Source organism: Natrix helvetica, assembly GCF_964273705.1.
Source record: "Natrix helvetica genome assembly, chromosome: 1".
Taxonomy (NCBI): Eukaryota; Metazoa; Chordata; class Lepidosauria; order Squamata; family Natricidae; genus Natrix; species Natrix helvetica.
Window position 1 is genome coordinate 374,136,041 of NC_138548.1, and position 18,250 is coordinate 374,154,290.

The 18,250-nt window shown below is 46.7% G+C and overlaps 1 protein-coding gene, 1 long non-coding RNA gene and 1 pseudogene across 5 annotated transcripts in view; 2 read left to right on the forward strand and 1 right to left on the reverse strand.

Moving 5' to 3' along the window:
* The window catches only part of LOC309383778 (major histocompatibility complex class I-related gene protein-like), a 140,309-nt gene that overhangs the window by 79,677 nt on the left and 42,382 nt on the right, over nucleotides 1–18,250 (forward strand). The window lies entirely within an intron of this gene.
* LOC309383788 (major histocompatibility complex class I-related gene protein-like) lies at nucleotides 5,231–12,378 on the reverse strand (annotated as a pseudogene). The gene is made up of 7 exons (XR_014176847.1): nucleotides 12,234–12,378; nucleotides 11,562–11,807; nucleotides 10,782–11,057; nucleotides 9,931–10,218; nucleotides 8,590–8,655; nucleotides 6,987–7,102; nucleotides 5,231–6,176 (listed from the first exon to the last, which is right to left on the reverse strand). The product of XR_014176847.1 is annotated as a major histocompatibility complex class I-related gene protein-like (transcript).
* The window catches only part of LOC309383827, a 35,520-nt gene continuing 30,152 nt past the window's right edge, over nucleotides 12,883–18,250 (forward strand). The window contains exon 1 of the long non-coding RNA XR_014173929.1: nucleotides 12,883–12,961. This is a non-coding gene — a long non-coding RNA (uncharacterized lncRNA). The remainder of the gene's footprint in view (nucleotides 12,962–18,250) is intronic.

The following is an 18,250-nucleotide window of genomic DNA, read 5'->3' on the forward strand; positions in this document are numbered from 1 at the left end:
TAGGAGCTGTGAGAGGGATCTTGGAGTCCTAGTGGACAACCATTTAAATATAAGCCAGCAGTGTGCAGCAGCTGCCAAAAAAGCCAACACAGTTCTAAGCTGTATCAACAGAGGGATAGAATCAAGATCATGTGAAGTGTTAATGCCACTTTATAATGCCTTGGTAAGACCATACTTGGAATACTGCATTCATTTCTGGTCGCCATGATGTAGAAAAGATGTGGAGACTCTGGAGAGAGTGCAGAGAAGAGCAACAAAGATGATTAGGAGACTGGAGGCTAAAACATATGAAAAATGGTTTCAGGAACTGGGTATGTCTAGTTTAATTAAAAGAAGGACTAGGGGAGACATGATAGCAGTGTTCCAATATCTCAGGGGTTGCCACAAAGAAGAGGGAGTCAAGCTATTTTCCAAGGCACCTGAGGGTAGAACAAGAAGCAATGGGTGGAAACTAATCAAGGAGAGAACCAACCTAGAACTAATGAGAAACTTCCTGACAGTTACAACAATTAACCAGTGGAACACCTTGCCTTCAGAAGTTGTGACTGCTTCAACCCCAGAGGTTTTTAGGAAGAGACCAGAAGAGACTGGACAGCCACCTGTCTGAAATGGTAGAGGGTCTCCTGCTTGAGCAGGGGGTTGGACTAGATCACTAGAAGACCTCTAAGGTCCCTTCTAACTCTATTATTCTGTACTAGAATAATAGTATAGTATAGTATAGTGGGCGAAATGTCAAAAAGTGCCCATTTCCATTTCTCAGCCGAGGGAGCCAGCATTTTCCACCAGGGTTGTCCGAAGCCACATTCCGTGGTCATGTGGCCATACTAGAGGCACACAGAATGCTATTACCTTCCCACCAAAGTGGTACCTATTTATCTACTTGCATTTGCATGCTTTCAAACTGCTAGGTAAAGGATCTCAAGTAATTATAGGTAATGGGACTCGGGTTACTTTCTGTACCTGTTTTCCTTCAGGAACCAAAAGGAAAGCATAAAGCAATAAGACAATAAAACAGGGAGGAAAACATCTCCCACAATTCAATTAGCAGACACAAAGGAAGATCAGCATGCAATGGTTAGGAGCAGTGAAGGGCAACAGATCATCTCTGATGCTGAATAGTTACTCCTCCATCCATGGGTCCAGAGAGCAGAGCAGAGAAAGAAGCAGAGCTGCTGGTGTGGAAGCAGACAAGCCCCTCCTCACAAGGAACACCTGGCCTGGGATGATTTAGCCAGACACAGGGGGAAGGTGCATATTTGTGGGGAACAACTGTTTGCTTCAGCATGCACTTCCCTGGATCTCATGAACCCTGCTTTGTAGATGACTTTGGACCGTGCTTCAGCCTTGCAGGGCTCTGACCTTGCCTTCTGGATGTGGGCCTTACTTGTGGTTTTTGTTCTTCCTCTCTGCCTTGAGAATTTTGGACCTTCTTTTGTGGACTTTGTGGTAGAAATTGGGGTGCTTTACCAGCACCATTGGAGGGTCATCAGTCACTGTGAAAATTTGCTTGAGTTGTGTATAGTTGCACAACAGATTATATTAGCCATGCCAGTGTGACTCGGGTCAGAACAAAACTCCTGAGACGCTTCCACTTGATTTGCTCCAGGTTCAAAGGACGGGTGACTCTGATCTTTTCAATAAACCAGCATTCAACTCTTCTCCAGCTAGGTTGTTTTACCACCGCAGAGGGCAGGAAGTATGGAAGCAGAGCTCACTCGATGGATGTGGACCATAATATCATTCTGGACTGGGAAAGGTTATAAAAGTCTTGTGACATTTCCCCTCCTTTTCCCATGGCTGATTCACTCACATTGTAATGAGAGTTCAGTCCCAAATCTCCTGACTTCCAGGGGACCTCAGGGTCCAACAATCTCAGCTGTCTATTGAACAGCCATGTGATGCCTTTAGGGGAGGTGACCCCTCATTCTGGATCAGTTATCATCATTAGGCTGGTAGTATCAATGGTACCTTTGGACCCCCAGCTGGCCAAGCACCCCCTGCCCCTCTGCTCTGGCAGATGTAACTGAGAAAAGAAGGCCCTTCAAAGGATGGAATGCAACCAGGGTGGACTTTGATTGGAACCTTCCAAGGTCACCTTCTACCTTGGAGAACTGGAGGAAGAGGATGCAGAAATTGCAGGGGCTCCATGGACCAACATTTGGGGTATAAAGAGCAATGATTTCACCTAGTGGAAATACATTCATTGTGGGGCCAAATTGATCTGAGACTCTTACTATTCTGCCTGCTTTGGTGATTAGAATTTCAGATCTTGTCCTTGGCTATTCCTGGGCTTGGACATGAGATCTGGGGGCATCTAACTGATCCAAGGGAGGCTCTTTTTCTTTTTGACATGGGGAGGAAGAATATAGGAGGGGGGGGCATTATCTCCGAGGGGTCCAGAAGATTCCTGGGACAGCAGGGAGTGGTTTGCAAAGCTTTGGGGATGGTGAGATACAAGGGAACAGGTGGGGCAGGTAGTCCAGCAGGGACCCCATCCGTTCAGCCACTAGTTCCTTGAACTTCTCATTTTGCTGCTTCAGATGCTTATTACTCTTCTGCAAATTAGAGATATTTTTTTCCTCCACTTGCTGTGGGAGCTAAAATGACACTCCCTTCACACCAATACTAAGTTTCCCACACCTGCTTGTTAGACCCATTCTTTAACAGTTTCTCTTTTAAATAAGTAAACTGAAGTTTCCTTCCTCATGAAACTGGCTCTCCACAGATTCTTTTGCCTGATTGCTCCATAAACAATTTTTGTAAAGATTTTTTGCCATATTTTTGTACCGTGAAAGTTCTGGGATTACCTGGAGAAAACCTGCATGCAAGGCCAATAAGCACATGGGATAGGTGAAAATGAGTACTATTTTTATTTAAAAGAAACAAGTTCAAAAATGGAAAAACCCCACTTCATAATGAGTTACTTTTTACACAGTTTTGAAAAGCACAAATTGCCAAGAACCAGTCATGAAACTGTTCATGAAAACACACATTACAATACACCAATCATTATGAACAATGTCTTATATACTGTACATCTTTAGTAGTCATAGCAACAATAAAACTGTACAAGGTATGGGAGACCAATAACATCTCTACAGGAAATGTATCCCTAAGCCACTTGGTAAGCATTTGCTGGTCACTAATTTAGTCACTTTGTTTTGATATGTTTGGAAGTTATACCCAGTCGCCAACATGGTTTTGTCAAGAACAGATCATACCAAATTAATCTTATTTCATTCTTTGACCAAGTGACTAAATTAGTGGATCAGCAAAATGCTATGGATACTAAATACTTAGTTTTCAGCAAGGCATTTGACACAATAGACCACTACCTACTTCTTGGAAAGCTAGAAAAATGGGTGATAGACAGCATCACCACCTGATGGATTTGTAACTGGCTGAAAAACCATGCTCAATATGTAGTCCTTAAGAGAACTACATCTACATGGAAGAAAGGAAGCAGTGGGGTACCCCACCCCCCAAGGTTCTGTTTTAGGCCCAGTACCTTTAATATCTTCATCAATGATTTAGATGAAGGAATAGATGGAAAACTCATCAAATTTGCAGATGATACCAAACATAGCAATAGCCAACACCCCAGGGGATAAAAGCCAATGCAATTCTAGGCTGCATTAATCGAGATAGGACCAAGATCACATGAAATATTACTACAGCTTTACAAAGCCTTAGTAAGTCCACACTGGGAATACTGCATCCAATTTTGGTCACCATATAAAAAATGATGTAGAGACACTGGAAATAATATAGAGAAGAGCCACAAGGATAATTAGGGGGCTGGAGGCCAAGACCTATGAAAAACTGTTTCAGGAATTGGATCAGTGGTGAAATTCAAAATTTTCCCCTACCAGTTCTGTGGGCGTGGCTTGGTGGGCATGGCTTGGTGGTCATGTGACCGGGTGGCATGGCTGCAGAACTGACTCACACACAATGTAACAGCAGCTGGACTTCACACAAAATGTCCCCTGCAACAAGCAGCAACCTCACAGACAATCCGACACAGCTGGTTGTTGCACAGCTGATCATTGGATTTTTAAAAAAAAAAACTTTTTTTAAACAAAATTTTATTAGTTTAAAAAAAATAATCAAGGAAGGGGGTAGTGGATTAGGTTACAAATTTTGACAGTTACATTATACAGGAAATGGCCCTCCCCCACATTCTCATAACTTTCATTTATTAATACATTAGATTGTTACTACTTAATAGTATTTTGTCAGCATATAAACTTTTATCTTCAAATAATTTCAATCATTTTATATCAAACAGGTTTTCTAGTTCACTTTTGTGATCTGAGTTTTCTCGATGTTGCCTTTTCTCCCCCCTCCAGCAGAGCTCCGGCATCTCCCGTGTCCTCCCGTGTCCTGTATGTCCCGTGTAGTGTCATCAGGTTTATCTAGGAGGACTTTATTTTTTTCCATGAAGGCCTGAGCCTCCATGGTTGTGTTGATTCTAACTCTCATGTCCTCCCAGAATATTAGCATACCTTCTGGCATAAGCCATCTAAACCACACCCCTTTCTGGTATAATTTCTTCGCTAAAAGCGAATAATTTTTTCTTTTATCTCTCACTTTCTTTGGGATCTGTTTCAGAATGGCTATTTCTCTATCCTTGTATTTTAGTGCTTGCCCCCTTTGTGCACTCAGAATTTCATCTCTTGTGGTCTTTCTGAGGAATTTAATGTGTACCTCCCTTGGAACGTTGTGTGTTCTGGCATATGCTGAGTTTACTCTATAGACCAGGTCCATGTCCCACCCCATCTGTTGTCTGTCTTTTTTAATATATTCAGCCAATAAATTTGTCAGGTCTTCATCATCAGCCTCAATTACATTTTGAAATCTAAGAAAAAAAGACATCCTTTCGAATTCCATTTTTATCTGGTGGTTCTCAAGTTCTTGGTTTCCTTTCTGGACCCCCTTCACCTCCCCCCTCATCTCAGCCGTCCCCTCCTCCAAAAGTTCCAGTCTCTGTGAGTTTTGGATCACTCGGTCTTGGTTCTCTCTGAGCTGCTTGTTCATTTCCTTCAATTGGTTTTTTAAGTCCTCCTGCCCCTTTAAGAGTTGTTGAAACATCTGTTGAAAGTCCACCTCAGGGGGCTTAGGCTGGAACAAAGAGGTTAATGTCTGTTGTCCACTGGGGCTGGACACTGATGATGTTGGGGCAGAACCAGCATTTTTTTACTACTGGTTCAGGCGAATGGTAGCATTTTTTACTACCGGTTTGGGCGAACTGGCCTGAACCGGTAGTATTTCAACCCTGAATTGGATATGGCTAGTCTAGTGAAAAGAAGGATTAGGGGTGACATGATAGAAGTGTTTCAATATTTGAGGGGCTACAACAAATTTTCCAAAACACCTGAAGGCAGGACAAGAAACTATGGATGGACTCTAATCAAGGAGAGAAGCAATCTAGAACTAAAGAGAAACTCCCTAACAGTGAGAACTGATTCCCTTCAGAAGTTCTGGGTGCTTCAGCATTGGAGGCTTTTAAGAGACTGAACAGCCACATGTCTAGAATGGTACAGAGTTGGACTAGAACTATGGTGACCAACGTTTGTGGCTTGGCAGCTTGGCTGGATGGGGGAGGGGAAGTGGGCTGCATATGAATGGTGGACCAGTGCATGCATGCAGCCCTTGCGTGAGTGGCGGGCCAATGGGTGTGTGCATGCATCCCTTGCACCAGTGGCAGGCTGCACAAGAGGCACGCCAGCACTCACATGCGCCAGTGCCCACTATCCTGTCACTTGTGCAATTTGAGCTGCACATTTGTGGCCAGCCACTTGTGCAGCCCAATTCTGAATAGGCCATGGGCCAGGGGTTGGGGACCCCGGAATAAAAAACCTCCACGGTCCCTTCCAACTCTGTAATGCTGCTTCGGTTTCAAGTTCTCTTTCACTTAACAATTGAAATAATCATATTTGTAATAATCATCATAGTCAGACTCACCATCACCATCTTGGTAATGATAAAAGTAATGCTAATGCTAGTAATTTAAATCGTACAAGTATTACTTAAAATTTTTTTTAATCTTCCTCATCATCATCAACATGAGTAAGAGTATCAGTAAGAAGCTGCTTCCCTTCTCCACTGAGCAATCTTGGAGCAGTGTCTTCAGGAGGAGCCATCTGGGGCCTCTGCCCTCCATAGCTTCTGTTCTGCTGCAGAGAGAGAAAACGGAGGAAGTCAAGGCCCTGATTTGTATGGGGAGTGTAGGAGATACCAGGCTGAGGCCGAGGGAGGAGGGGGTCAAACGTGCCATCAGTCATGAGTCCCTTCATGCCCACAAGAGATTTAAGTCCAGCCCACCTTGAATTTCTTTGGCTCTTATCTACGTCCAAATTCCCTTCAGAGTCTTGTAGAGATCTTAAATTTGCAATAAATCTTTATAGCCACTTGAACACCCTGGATCTTCTGATTTTCCCGGTGCTTGACAGGGAGGGATCTTTCTCTCCTTTCCTTGGCTCCCCCCAACAGCAACCCCAGGCAGGCATGGGGCCAAGCAGCCCAATTGGAGAAAGGCTTGTAATCCTCATTCACAGAGACAGCCCCTCCCTGGAGAGAGGAATTATTGGGGGAGGGATCCTCACTTCTCTCCTTAGAGTCCCTTTCCTTTTACCCCTCAGCTCATCCTCACCCAGGAGGCTTTTTTCCTGGGTGCTTCCCTCCTCCCATGTTTTTACAGCTCCCCCCCATTCTTTCTCTCTCTCTCCCCTCCAATCCTGCTGTCCCCATCCCTGCCCCCCATTCTTCCCTCAGAGGTGTTGGGATGGAGAGGCTGAGCTGGGCAGGAGGGGCTGATCCCCAAAGGAACCCCAGGCAGCCCACCATCTCTCCGTGGCTACCCCTCCACCCCAGAAGCCTGGTGGTCTTGTCTCCCAGGTATTTTCCAAGCGTGGAGTTTTGTCTCTTAAATAGACTTCAGCGACTGCCAGCCTCCCCTCTCAGCTAACTTGAGGTGGGAGCATCACCTGTGACTGAATCTCATCCTCCGTGACATCCATAGGGGGAGAAAGTGGCTTTTCTTGGGAATCAGGATCAGGGCTCCCTTTGCGATGGAAATTTTTCTGGGATCTCCTCCACAGGTCTGATAGGTGGGAAAAAGAGATGATAGGTAATTAATTTGGGGGCAGCAACTCCTGCCTGGGACAGAGAAGGACTCATGCTGAAGATCTCCAGGAGGCCCAGAGGATCCAACTGGATGGATTATAACCCAGCATCCTGAGAAACTTCCATGAGGGCCCCCATCTGTTCTCTGGGCACAGGGCAGAATTGATGGCCGTCAAGAGCTGCTGATCAGGGGGAAATGTAATACAGTAGAACATTCATGGGGGTTAACTAATTCCTGGTTGAAACTCTCCTTGCTCCTGTGGGATGTCACAGTCCCGTTTTTCCACCACCACTGAAGCCATTCACAGTGGGCCAGTATGGCTGTTCCCAAAAGGACTTTGTGTCAAGATTGAACCGCTTTGCTTCTTTCAAAATTTAACGCATCTCAACTTGCCAATGAAGTGGGGGGTGGGGTGGGGGAGGGGGAGGGGGAGGGGGAAATGGAATGCCGAGAATGTATGCGGATATCGTGAGAGCATGGAAACCATCAAGGTCACCACTGCAGGTGCAGTTAACCGTTCCGGTAACAAATGGATGTCTCATAATTGGACAATGTGATGACACCTTGTCCTAATTAATTTATTTTAAACAATGATGCTAGACCTCTGGGAATCTTGTTATTGATGCAAGACACTTGATATTCCCCATACGTCCCAAATTCCTTAGTTCTTTCTCCAAATCTCACAGTCTTGGTTTTGATTTGTACTCCAGAGTTCTTGTCCCAACTTAGCTAAATCTAAGTAACCAGCAATCTTGGAAGGCCAGCCTGGGTTTCACTGGGTTAGACAAGCAGCACAATTTGCAAGCAAGTCCAAAAGCCCATATTGGAAGAAGGAAATGGCAAAGCACTTCCAAATTCTTGCTGACAAAATTACATGGGTGTCTGGAGCTGCACTTGGTGAAACTCAATTCTTCCTACATCCACTTCCCATCTTCCCACGTTCACTCTCCCTGTCGCGTCTCTTGCTCTGAGTAGGAGCGGAGGAAGCAGCGACTCCTTCCACTGCTGGACCTTGGACCCTCTTTTTGTCTCCAGGTGTTTTTGCAAGCAGGGTCTTTCCTTCCATGGACCCCGTTTCCATCAGAGCTTCCCTGGAAGTCCCTCCTCCCAGATGAAGTGGCACTTGGATCTTCTTCAGGGGCAGGGTTATGGATTTTCAGACTGTTTCCCAATCATTTAGGGGGTCTCCTCAGCCCTGGTATTTGCCCCTCTGTCCACTGAGGCCAAAGAGGCTTCCTCCCAGACAAGAGGAATGTGGAACATTTTGAGATTTACAAGGGTTGAAAAAATGGCTGCCTAGTTTCTTCTTCCTTTCCGATTCCCATTCAAAATGCTGCTTGTGGGGAAGGGTCTCGTGGGGGCCCATATTGCAACTCTCAGGGAGGCTCTCTCCCATCCACACCAACTCAGTCAATACAAAGACACAGAGGTGAATGTCAGTGAATGTTGTTTGTTCCACTTACAGATCAGGAAGAAAATTCCAGCTCCTGAGATTATGACAGCATCCACTCCCATAGGAATCTGCCACTCTGTATCCAAAGAAGGAGAAAGATGGTTCTGGTTAGACAGAAGCTGAGATCCCTGGAGTGGAGACGCTGAGCAATGGAAGCATTTCCCAAGCTGTGTTGGCCTCCAGGAAGTGCCCCCACCTGAAGGAAGCCCCTCCCCCCCAAGGCTGCCCAGGGAGGAGGGAATGGCCTTGAAGGGAAGAAGGAAGAGCCACAACCAATCGTCTCATACATATCATCATCATCTATCATCATATCTTCATACGTTTGCTATTACAGTGTTTCCCCGAAAATACGACAGGGTCTTATATTTTTTTGACCCACGAAACATGGCCTTGGGCTTATTAAAGGGGAGGGGTTATTAAATATGGCCATGGGCTTATTAAAGGGGAGTACGCTCTACAGTAGTGGGCTGCAGACCGTAAAACCATAGAGCATACTCCCAGAGTGGCATCCATCCTCTGTGCTTTGAAAAAAAAAAACCAGACAGCAGGCGATGACAGGCAGCGGCAGCAGCAGAGATGCCCTTTGTGCGAGCGGGGAGCGGAAAAGCCACTGCGCAATCATGCAGAGCCCCGTTCACTCACCTAGCGGCATTGCGAAGGCACCGAGTCGCGGGAGGCAGAGGGCGGCGAACAGGCGCTCACATTGCTTGGTGCCTTCCGGGTACTGCTAGGTTGGTCAGTGGCGCTCTACCCGGCTGGAAAGGGGGATTGCCGGGTCACTGCTTGCAAGCTTGGTAACCTCATGGCTACTGCGTTGCTGCTGCGACAGCGCAACACAGCCATTCAACCCAGAGGCTGTGCCCGGCTCTTCGGGAGCCCACTCGCAAGAGAGCAGCTGCCCAGCAACCCCCCCTCTTCAGCTGAGCACAGCGCCACTGACCGACCTAGTGGTACCCCAAAAGCACCAAGCAATGCAAGCGCCTTTGCCCCCCCCTGTTCCCGTGGCTTGGTGCCTTCAGGATACCGCTAGGTCGGCGAGTGGTGCTCTGCCTGGCGGGGGAGGAGGGGGATGGTCCAGGGGGTTTATTTTCGGGGGTGGTGGGCTTATATTTTTGCCCACATGACAAATGTGGCAAGGCTTTAGTTTCAGGACATGTTGTATTTTCGGGGAAACACGGTAAATTAGCATTCCCAACTCCTCTGACAAAAACCACCTCCCCCCCCCCACTAAATGCAGGGCTACATTTCCTGCTCTGCATCTGAAAACATGAGATGGAGCAGAAGAAAAGAAGCCCCCACCAGATTTTCAAACATTTGTGTGGAATCTACTTCTACCCTCTCAGTCTCTCACCTGTTTCCACCTTGAAGGCCAAGTCCAGGGGCCTCCACAAGCCCTCGTGCTCCAGGTGACACGTAAAACGGTGCCTCTCCTTGGGGTCGATCTCAATGCTGAGCTGGACATAATGGGTCCCATCTGAGTTGGGGGCCACATTCCTATGGAGGGTCTCATACTGGCAGACCTCTCCATCCCTGGTCCAGGTGGCCTGGATCTCCTTGGGGTAGAAGCCAAAGGCCTGGCAGGTGAGGACCTCCATTCTGTCATTCACCATCTTGTGGGTCACCTTCCCCACTGGAGGATCTGCAGAAGAAATAAACCCTGAGTTCCCAGAATTTCTAGATTTTCTGGCAGATTGATTTAAATATCAAGCCCTCCTTTGCCCCCCTCCCCCTCCCTCCGCTCCCTCCCCTCCTCTGAGCCTCTGGTACCCACAAAGATGGGAAGATTGAAGCTCTTCAGTTTTTTAAAAGAAAACACATAGAATTTGGGGTAAAGTTCTCAAATTGACCAACATAAACCCAAATTTGGGAATTGATTCCATTTTTAACCCTCCGAATTGAATTTGCTCAAGTTCCACATAGGAATCAGGAACTGATCTTTTCCTTCTGACCCAAAGTTCCTTTCTTTTGCTTTCCAAGATTTTCTCACTGCAAATGGATTAGATCTTATTTTCCTACTCAGATTCTTTGTCTTTCAAGTCCTTATTTTGGGGGGCATTGAAGGTTATTTTCCTTCTGTAGTATGAAGTGAGATAATTCCTGACCCTTTTCTGCAAAGGATGGATTGGTTATGTAGGACAGAAATAATATGAGGAGGGGGAGCCTATGGCAACATGCTCAGTGTAGACCCCCTTTTCCACTCACTTGTCCTCTGCAGAGCCTCCTTCTTGTAGGACAGGTATCTCTGCAGCCACTCAATGCAGGTCTCTTCCAGGTAGACTGTAATTCCCTGGGACCACCTTGGGTCCTCCTCCCACTTCTCCTTGACCTTCTGAGCCTGGGGCTGAGCTGTCACCCATCGGAGGGTCTCCTTGTCGAAGCTGATGAAGTCCATCCCATCGTAGCCATAGTGCAAAAATCCTCCTTTGCTCCCGTCTTCCCTGAGCTCACAGCCCAAATTCACCTGCCAGATGTGAAGCCCTGAAAGAGACCCAGAGGGAATAGATGTGAATGAAAAGAGTCCAGGATTCCTCTAAGACAGATTTATATTCTACCTCCCATCTCTTCAAGGGAGAGAAACCTGATTTCCCCTTCCCCTCTTTATCCCACAAGGAGAAACGTCTTTTAGTTCAATTAACCCTGCTTGAGCCAGGGTTGTGCAGTGGTTAGAGGGCAGTACTGCAGGCTACTTCTGCTGACTACCAGCTGACTGCAATTTGGCAGATCGAATCTCAATAGGCTCAAGGTTGACTCAGCCTTCCATCCTTCTGAGGTCCATAAAATGAGGACCCAGATCGTTGGGGACAAGATGCTGACTCTGTAAGCTGCTTAGAGAGGGCTATAAAAGCAGTGTGAGCAGTATATACATCTAAGGGCTATTGCGATTGAGGTCAGGCCATGAAGAATTTCTAGGTGAGGGAGATAATTGGGGGTGGGGATTGGGGTCTTCTTTCCTTTTCAGCAGCCATTGATGGCTCTGCTCACCTCCAGCAGGGTGGTCCCGTTTTGATAACTTCTCCAGGTCAGCCCCGAAGACCCACTCAGGGGCCAGAAAGGTCTCCTTCTCCACCTCCTCCATCTAGGGCACCAGAGGCTCCACCTTCCTGGTGAGGCTGTCAAAGCGGATGATGGGCTGGTCGTCCAAGTAGCCCCTCATGAAGAACTGGTTCTGCCCCTGAGTGGGCTCTGAGAGTCGCAGGTAGGAGTAGGACAGGGAGTGTGGGGGAGGGTCTGGAGAGAGAAGAGCAGAATTGAGGGGTCTACAATGCAACACCCTCCCCTTCAAGAGTTTATTAGAGAGGAATGTAAAGCAATACTGTAGGAAGTTAGCACCCATCCCTCTCTTGAAGAACAAAATATCCTAGGAAATAGTAAAGAGGCAAAATATTGTATTTCCCTGGATGAGAAAAGGGAGAAACATGTTTTTAAAGACAAAGTAGCTCCCTGCAGCTTCCTGTCCTCCCCCCTTTTAATGGGCCACTGATGTCTGGGCCACTCTATTCTACATAACAAAGGTAGGATTAGCCTTCTACCAACCTCACCAGATGACACCTGGGAGGATTGCATCAGCCAGCAGGACAAACAGGCTTGGGTTTCAGCACAGCCTACCGAGTTGCCCCCTGGGAGTCTCACCACCAATCAGAATGCATTTCTTACGCAGGATGGGGAAGCTCTGGGGTGGGGCCCAACAGAGGGCATAAAACCAGGGACTCTCGGCTTTTTTTTCTTCTTCACCCAACATCTGGAAGCATGTGATTCCCCCCTTTCTGTTCAGGAGCTCAAGCCATGTGATCCCGTCCACCACTAAACCATATTTCCAAGCAGCCTCCCTGTTTCCAGGGTCTTTCCCCCCCACTTGGAGCTGAACCCAGAAGGTCATTTCTTCCAACCAATACGAAGCATTATATCAATCTAAGTGCTGTTGTCAGAAACAGCTTCTTCCCAACAAGTTCTCTGAAGTGGAACAAATTGGTCCCCCTTTTTCCCCTTCTGCTTGGGAGGATTGGTGGCTGTTGTTGAAAGAAATGTCCTTCTGGGTTCAGCTCAAGTGGGGGGAAAAGACCCTGGAGACATGGAGGCTGCTTGGAAAGGTGGTTTAATGGTGGACGGGACCACATGGCTTGAGCTCCTGGACAGGAAAGGGGGATCCCATGCTTCCAGATGCTGGGTGAAAAAGAGAGGAGAGAAAAGGGGGCTTGCTGAGAGTTCCTGGGTTTTTTATACTCTCTGTTCAGCCCCACCTCTCTGTTTCCTGTTCCAGTGTAAGAAATGTATGCTGATTGGTTGTCATACCCCCAGGGGTGGGGTGGGGGTGTCCTTAGCTGCCTTTGTAGGTTGTGTGCGTTTTGAGTCCCAAGCTTGGTTGAGTTCCCAGATGCCATGTGGTGAGTTTCTGTAGAAGGCTAATCCTACCTTTGTTATATAGAGTATACTAGTTCAGGGCCCCTAATGGCCCATGACAAAAGGGGGGCAGGAAGCTGCAGAGAGCAACTTTGTCTTTAAAAACATGTTTCTCCCTTTTCACATCCAGGGAAATATAATATTCTGCCTTTTCAATATTTCCCAGGATTTTTCATTCTTCTAGGAGAGGGGTGGGTGCTAACTTCCTACACTGTGAACTGGAGGAGGGACTCCCCAGAAGCCCCGGGCCGAGCTGGAGAACATCTGGACAGGGCCACATCTGGTTAAGTTGCTCCTGCCGCTCCTCTGGGCTCTTGGGATTCCTAGGCAGCTGCTTGTGGGCCTGACCTCCAAGGCCACCCCAGACCCTGCTTGGAAAAGGTCAGGTGCTCCTATTTACGTGGGCGTTAACAAGTCAGCTGAGGATCTTTCCAGCGAGGGTAAAGTTTGCTCATAAGGGTGGAGCTGGATGAGGACTTCGCCCAGGAGGCAGGAGAAGGAAGGACCAGGAGGGGAAAAAGGCAGGGATGAAAATGAAAATTTCTCTTTTCACTTTTACTCTCCGTTCTCTCAGAAAGACAAATGGGGGCTGATTCCAAATCAGTTACTAAAGTCTTTTAAAACCAGGCTCTCTGAATCGCTAGAGAAGGAAGATTTTGCCTTCTGGGAAAGGAGTTTGGGACTGAGGGGGGAGAGAAAGACCCAGCCCAGGACATGAGATCCCCCTCGTCGTCTCTTTCCTCCTCCCGCCCCGCCCGTCGCAAATCCTTCCAGAAACTCACCACAAAAGGCTCCAACCACGAAGGACCCCAGCACAACTCCCCAGAGCAAGAGGGGCGCCAGGTGCAGCGACATCGCTCTCCAACCAGGCGCCCCCGTGCACCTCCAACCGAAGAGACCTGCCGTCCGCTAAGGACAAGTGGCTTAGGCGCTGCCTCCGTTCAGGTCCCGTCCTTTTCCGCAAAGAAAACTCTGACAAAAATTCTCCGCCCCGTTTGGGTCCGCGAAGAAAAAAGAAAAGAGCGCTGCTCCCTTGGTGTCTTCTGGGGGTCCTGGAGGGAGGGAGACGTCCTAAGGAGACGTTGCTTACAACCGGGCAACGTTAGCGCTGAAACGTCCTGGCCACCCCGGTTGTGTGAACGCAGCCACCGCGATGCCCTCCTCGTTCGTTCTTCTTCTGAGGCCCTCCAATTGATCCCGTTTCACCTCAAAGGGCTTTGGGGGACCTTTTGGTAGAGGTTGGCTATCGATGATCTGAAGGGGATCGCTGCGGATCAGCTCGGAGCCCGCTCCCTTCCGCCAAGGGACCCGGGAGACTCGCCAAGGAGCCGCGCTCTTCCTTTCGTGCTTCTCACCTCTTAGCCCCAGCAAGAAGGTCCCAACCGCCGCGCTCAGGAGCAAGAGCGGCGCCGGGCAAAACGAGCCTTTGCACCTGTAACTGCGGACTCCTTCGCCGCTCTTCGCCCTCGCCCCGCCCCTTCGGCCCCTATCCTGCCGCCTCCGAGCTCCGCTGAAGTTTGCCCTGAACTCTGCGGGTCCAGGAGGGAAAGAGCCGATGCACAGTAATAAAAGTTTGTTTTGCAGGTAATAAAAGTTGCAAACAAGGGAGAGACTCCGCAGGTGTTTCTTTCCCGCCCATGCTAACAGTATGTTAACCAGCGTAACTAGATCTTTGGGAGGGGTGTACCTGCGATGTAACCTGGAATGAGTCCTCCAGTGGGAGGGGGCAGATTTCAATGGGGAGAAGAGTCTAAGCCCCTTCCCCAATTAGCCTCTATACTGTGGTCTCACTGGACATTTTATTCCCATATGCTATTTGGGCCTTTGTTGAAAACCTTTGAACAGCCTCCTCCCTCTTAAAACCAACTTCTGGGTTGTTTACATGGAACAAAAGCAGTCCTCGACTTACAACAGTTCATTTAGTGACCGTTCAGAGTTACAACAGCACTGAAAAAAGGGATTGATGGCCATTTTTCACAGTTACGACCTTTGCAGCATCCCCATGGCCATGTGATCAAAATCCCAATGTTTGGCCACTGATTCATACTTATGACCGATCATGCCATCACTTTTTGCAGACTTCTGACCAGCAAAGTCAATGGGGAAGCCAGAGTCACTTAACAACCGGCTTAGTAACTTATCAACTGCAATGATTCACTTAATGGTGGCAAGAAACGTCATAAAATGGGGCAAAACTCATTTAACAAATTCTCACTTAACTCTCCATGGGTTCAATTGTGCAAGCATTTTTTTCCTCTTTAAAAGAATTTTTGGATTTCTCCTCACCAAACCTTTAAGACTGAAAGAGTTAGAATTGAAATATAAAGAGATTGTCCTGATCAGGGCAAATTGTCTCTTTGTGGTGGAAATCTTTCCTGGATGTCCCCCACTGGTCTGATAGATGGCAAAAAGAGTGGACAGCCAGTTAATTTTTGGGGCAGCAGCTTCTGCCTGGGATAGAGAAGAAGTCATGCGGAAGACCTCCCGGAGGCCCAATGGGTCCAACTGGCTGGATTATATCCAGCATCCCGAGAAACGCATTAGTGCTCCCATCTTTTTTTTTTTTTTAATTAAACAAAAAGACACAAAAAAGAATCACCCTTCCGTGTACAACTGAAGACCCACCTCTTTCAACTATCTGGCCTGGCTCAACCGTAAATTTTCTTACTCCTCCTGACAGTTCTTTTACATTTTTAAATTTTAAATGGTTTTTATAATTGGGGTATTTTAATGGTGATTTTTAATTGTCTAATGTGATGTAATTTGTTACCTCCTCCGTGTATGTTATGTCTTTGTATATATTTGTGTTTATGTGTTTCTACATGTGTTTTATGTTTTATATGTTATTGTACGCCGCCCCGAGTCCTGTTTGGAAAGGGAGCGGCTAATAAATTTCAATTTATTATTATTTATTATTATTACATCTTGTAGAAAGCGTGTCGATTGGTTACAGATAACTTTCGTGCATTTCTTCCACTGTCATTATTTATAGTTCATATTAGATTATACACTTTAAATCAAAAATCTTTGTATATCTTTCTATCAATGTACCACAATTCTTATTTGACTACAATTATTTAAATGTGCTTTTACCTCAAATTATTCATACTTAAAGACACAACCACACCATGGCATTCGTTAGCTATTTCAAAAATCCTCCAATAACATTACACTTTTATGACATATTCTAAGTAAAAGTCAATTAATAAAATTTCTAAACCCCCTTTCCCCCCAACTCGCTGTTTAGGGTTTATATCCAAGTTGCTTTTACCAATACCAGAGCATGTATACATCAGTAAACAATATCCATTGACATTTCCTTGTTATTATTATAATTGGCTAAAAATCATTTACTATTTATATCCCACTTCCTCTCCTCAAACCCAAAAAACATTACACCTTTATGACAAGACCTAAATAAAAAATTTGTTAATAAAATCTTGTCAACTAATTTTTGTTTAGAATATGTTATAAAGGTTTAAGGCTCTTGGAATACTTTGTAATAATTAATGAAATGCCATTAGGTGGTTGTGTTTTTAACTATGCATTATTCTAGGCAAAAGGACACTAAAACAATTTCAGTCAAATGAGAACTATGATATGTTGAAAGTAAGACTCATTAAGAACTTTGACATTTGATATGAATATAAATAATGACTGTGGAAGAGATGCACGAAAGCTAATTGTAACCAATTGACACACTTTCTACAAGATGTATTTTTGTGTGTGTTGTTTAAAAAAAAATTAAAAAAATTGTTAATAAAATTTATAAGCCTTTCCCCCAGTTTTCACAATTTGCAATTTATATCCAAACCTCTGACTGGCCCCACCCCCATCTATTCTCTGCCTCCCGAGTCCCAGCTGATTGGGAGGGAATGGGGATTTTGCAGTATCCTTCCTCTGCCACATCCACCAAGCCACGTCCACAGAACCGGTAGTAAAAAAAATATGGAATCCCACCACTGCTACACTCCCCATACAAATCAGGGTGTTGACTTCCTCCATTTTCTCCCTCTGCAGCACAACACAACCTATGGAGGGCAGAGACCCAAGAGAGCTGTGGAAAACATGGTTTCAACTTTGCCCAATGGAGAACGGAAGCAGCTTTTTATTGGTGCTGCCGCTGCTGTTATAACTATCTTGATTATGCAAGTAGGAAAATAGGGACCACCTTTGGTGGGAAGGTAACAGTGTTCCGTGCGCCTTTGGCCTTTAGTCATGCCGGCCACATGACCACGGAGATGTCTTCCGACAAACGCCGGGTCTTTGGCTTTGATGAGCCCTAGAGTCGGGAACGACTAGCATATATGTGCGAGGGGAACCTTTACCTTAAAAGGTAAAAGCATTTATCTCAGCAGCAGCAGCAGCACCAATGAGAATTCTCCCTGCTTGAGCGTCATCGGTTTCCGGGCAGAGTCCTTTGTGACTTCAGCTGAGGAGGAGAGCGAGCTCAGCGCAGAGAAGCGAAGAAAGTGGGAGGGGGGATCTGTTCGGGGGGGGGCTGCAGCTCAAGCGGAGCTAGCTATTTGCGATGGGTCAGAAAAGCCCACAGCGCTGGGGGTAAAACCGGCCCTCCGGGAAGGGAGCAAAAGGGAAACGCCTTCGGTAAGGGCAGGGAGGGCTCTGTGTGTGGGCACGGCTGGTGCGTGACTCATCAGCCACGAGTTTTGGACAGTATCCAGGTGCAGCCTCAGGAGCTACTCTGGCTGGCAGGGTGTCTGAGCTTTGGGGGTTCCTTGCAGACGGAAAGCAGAAGTGGCCGAGTGGCGATTTCAGAGCAGATTCCAGCTCTGCGCTAAATGGACAGAGAAAGCAGGGGAAGTTTTGGGCTGAAGTCTAATGGCTGCAGGTGTAAAAGGCGCAGGTATACTATGTAGAATAGAATAGCAGAGTTGGAAGGGACCTTGGAGGTCTTCTAGACAAACCCCCTGCCTAGGCAGGAAACCCTATACCGTTTCAGACAGATGGCTATCCAACATCTTCTTAAAGACTTCCAGTGATGGAGCATTCACAACTTCTGGAGGCAAGCTGTTCCACTGATTAATTGTTCTAACTGTCAGGAAGTTTCTCCTCAGTTCTAAGTTGCTTCTCTCCTTGATTAGTTTCCACCCATTGCTTCTTGTTCTACCCTCAGGTGCCTTGTAGAATAGTTTGACTCCCTCTTCTTTGTGGCAGCCCCTGAGATATTGGAACACTGCTATCATGTCTCCCCTAGTCCTTCTTTCTCTTAAGCTAGACATACCCAGTTCCTGCAACCGTTCTTCATATGTTTT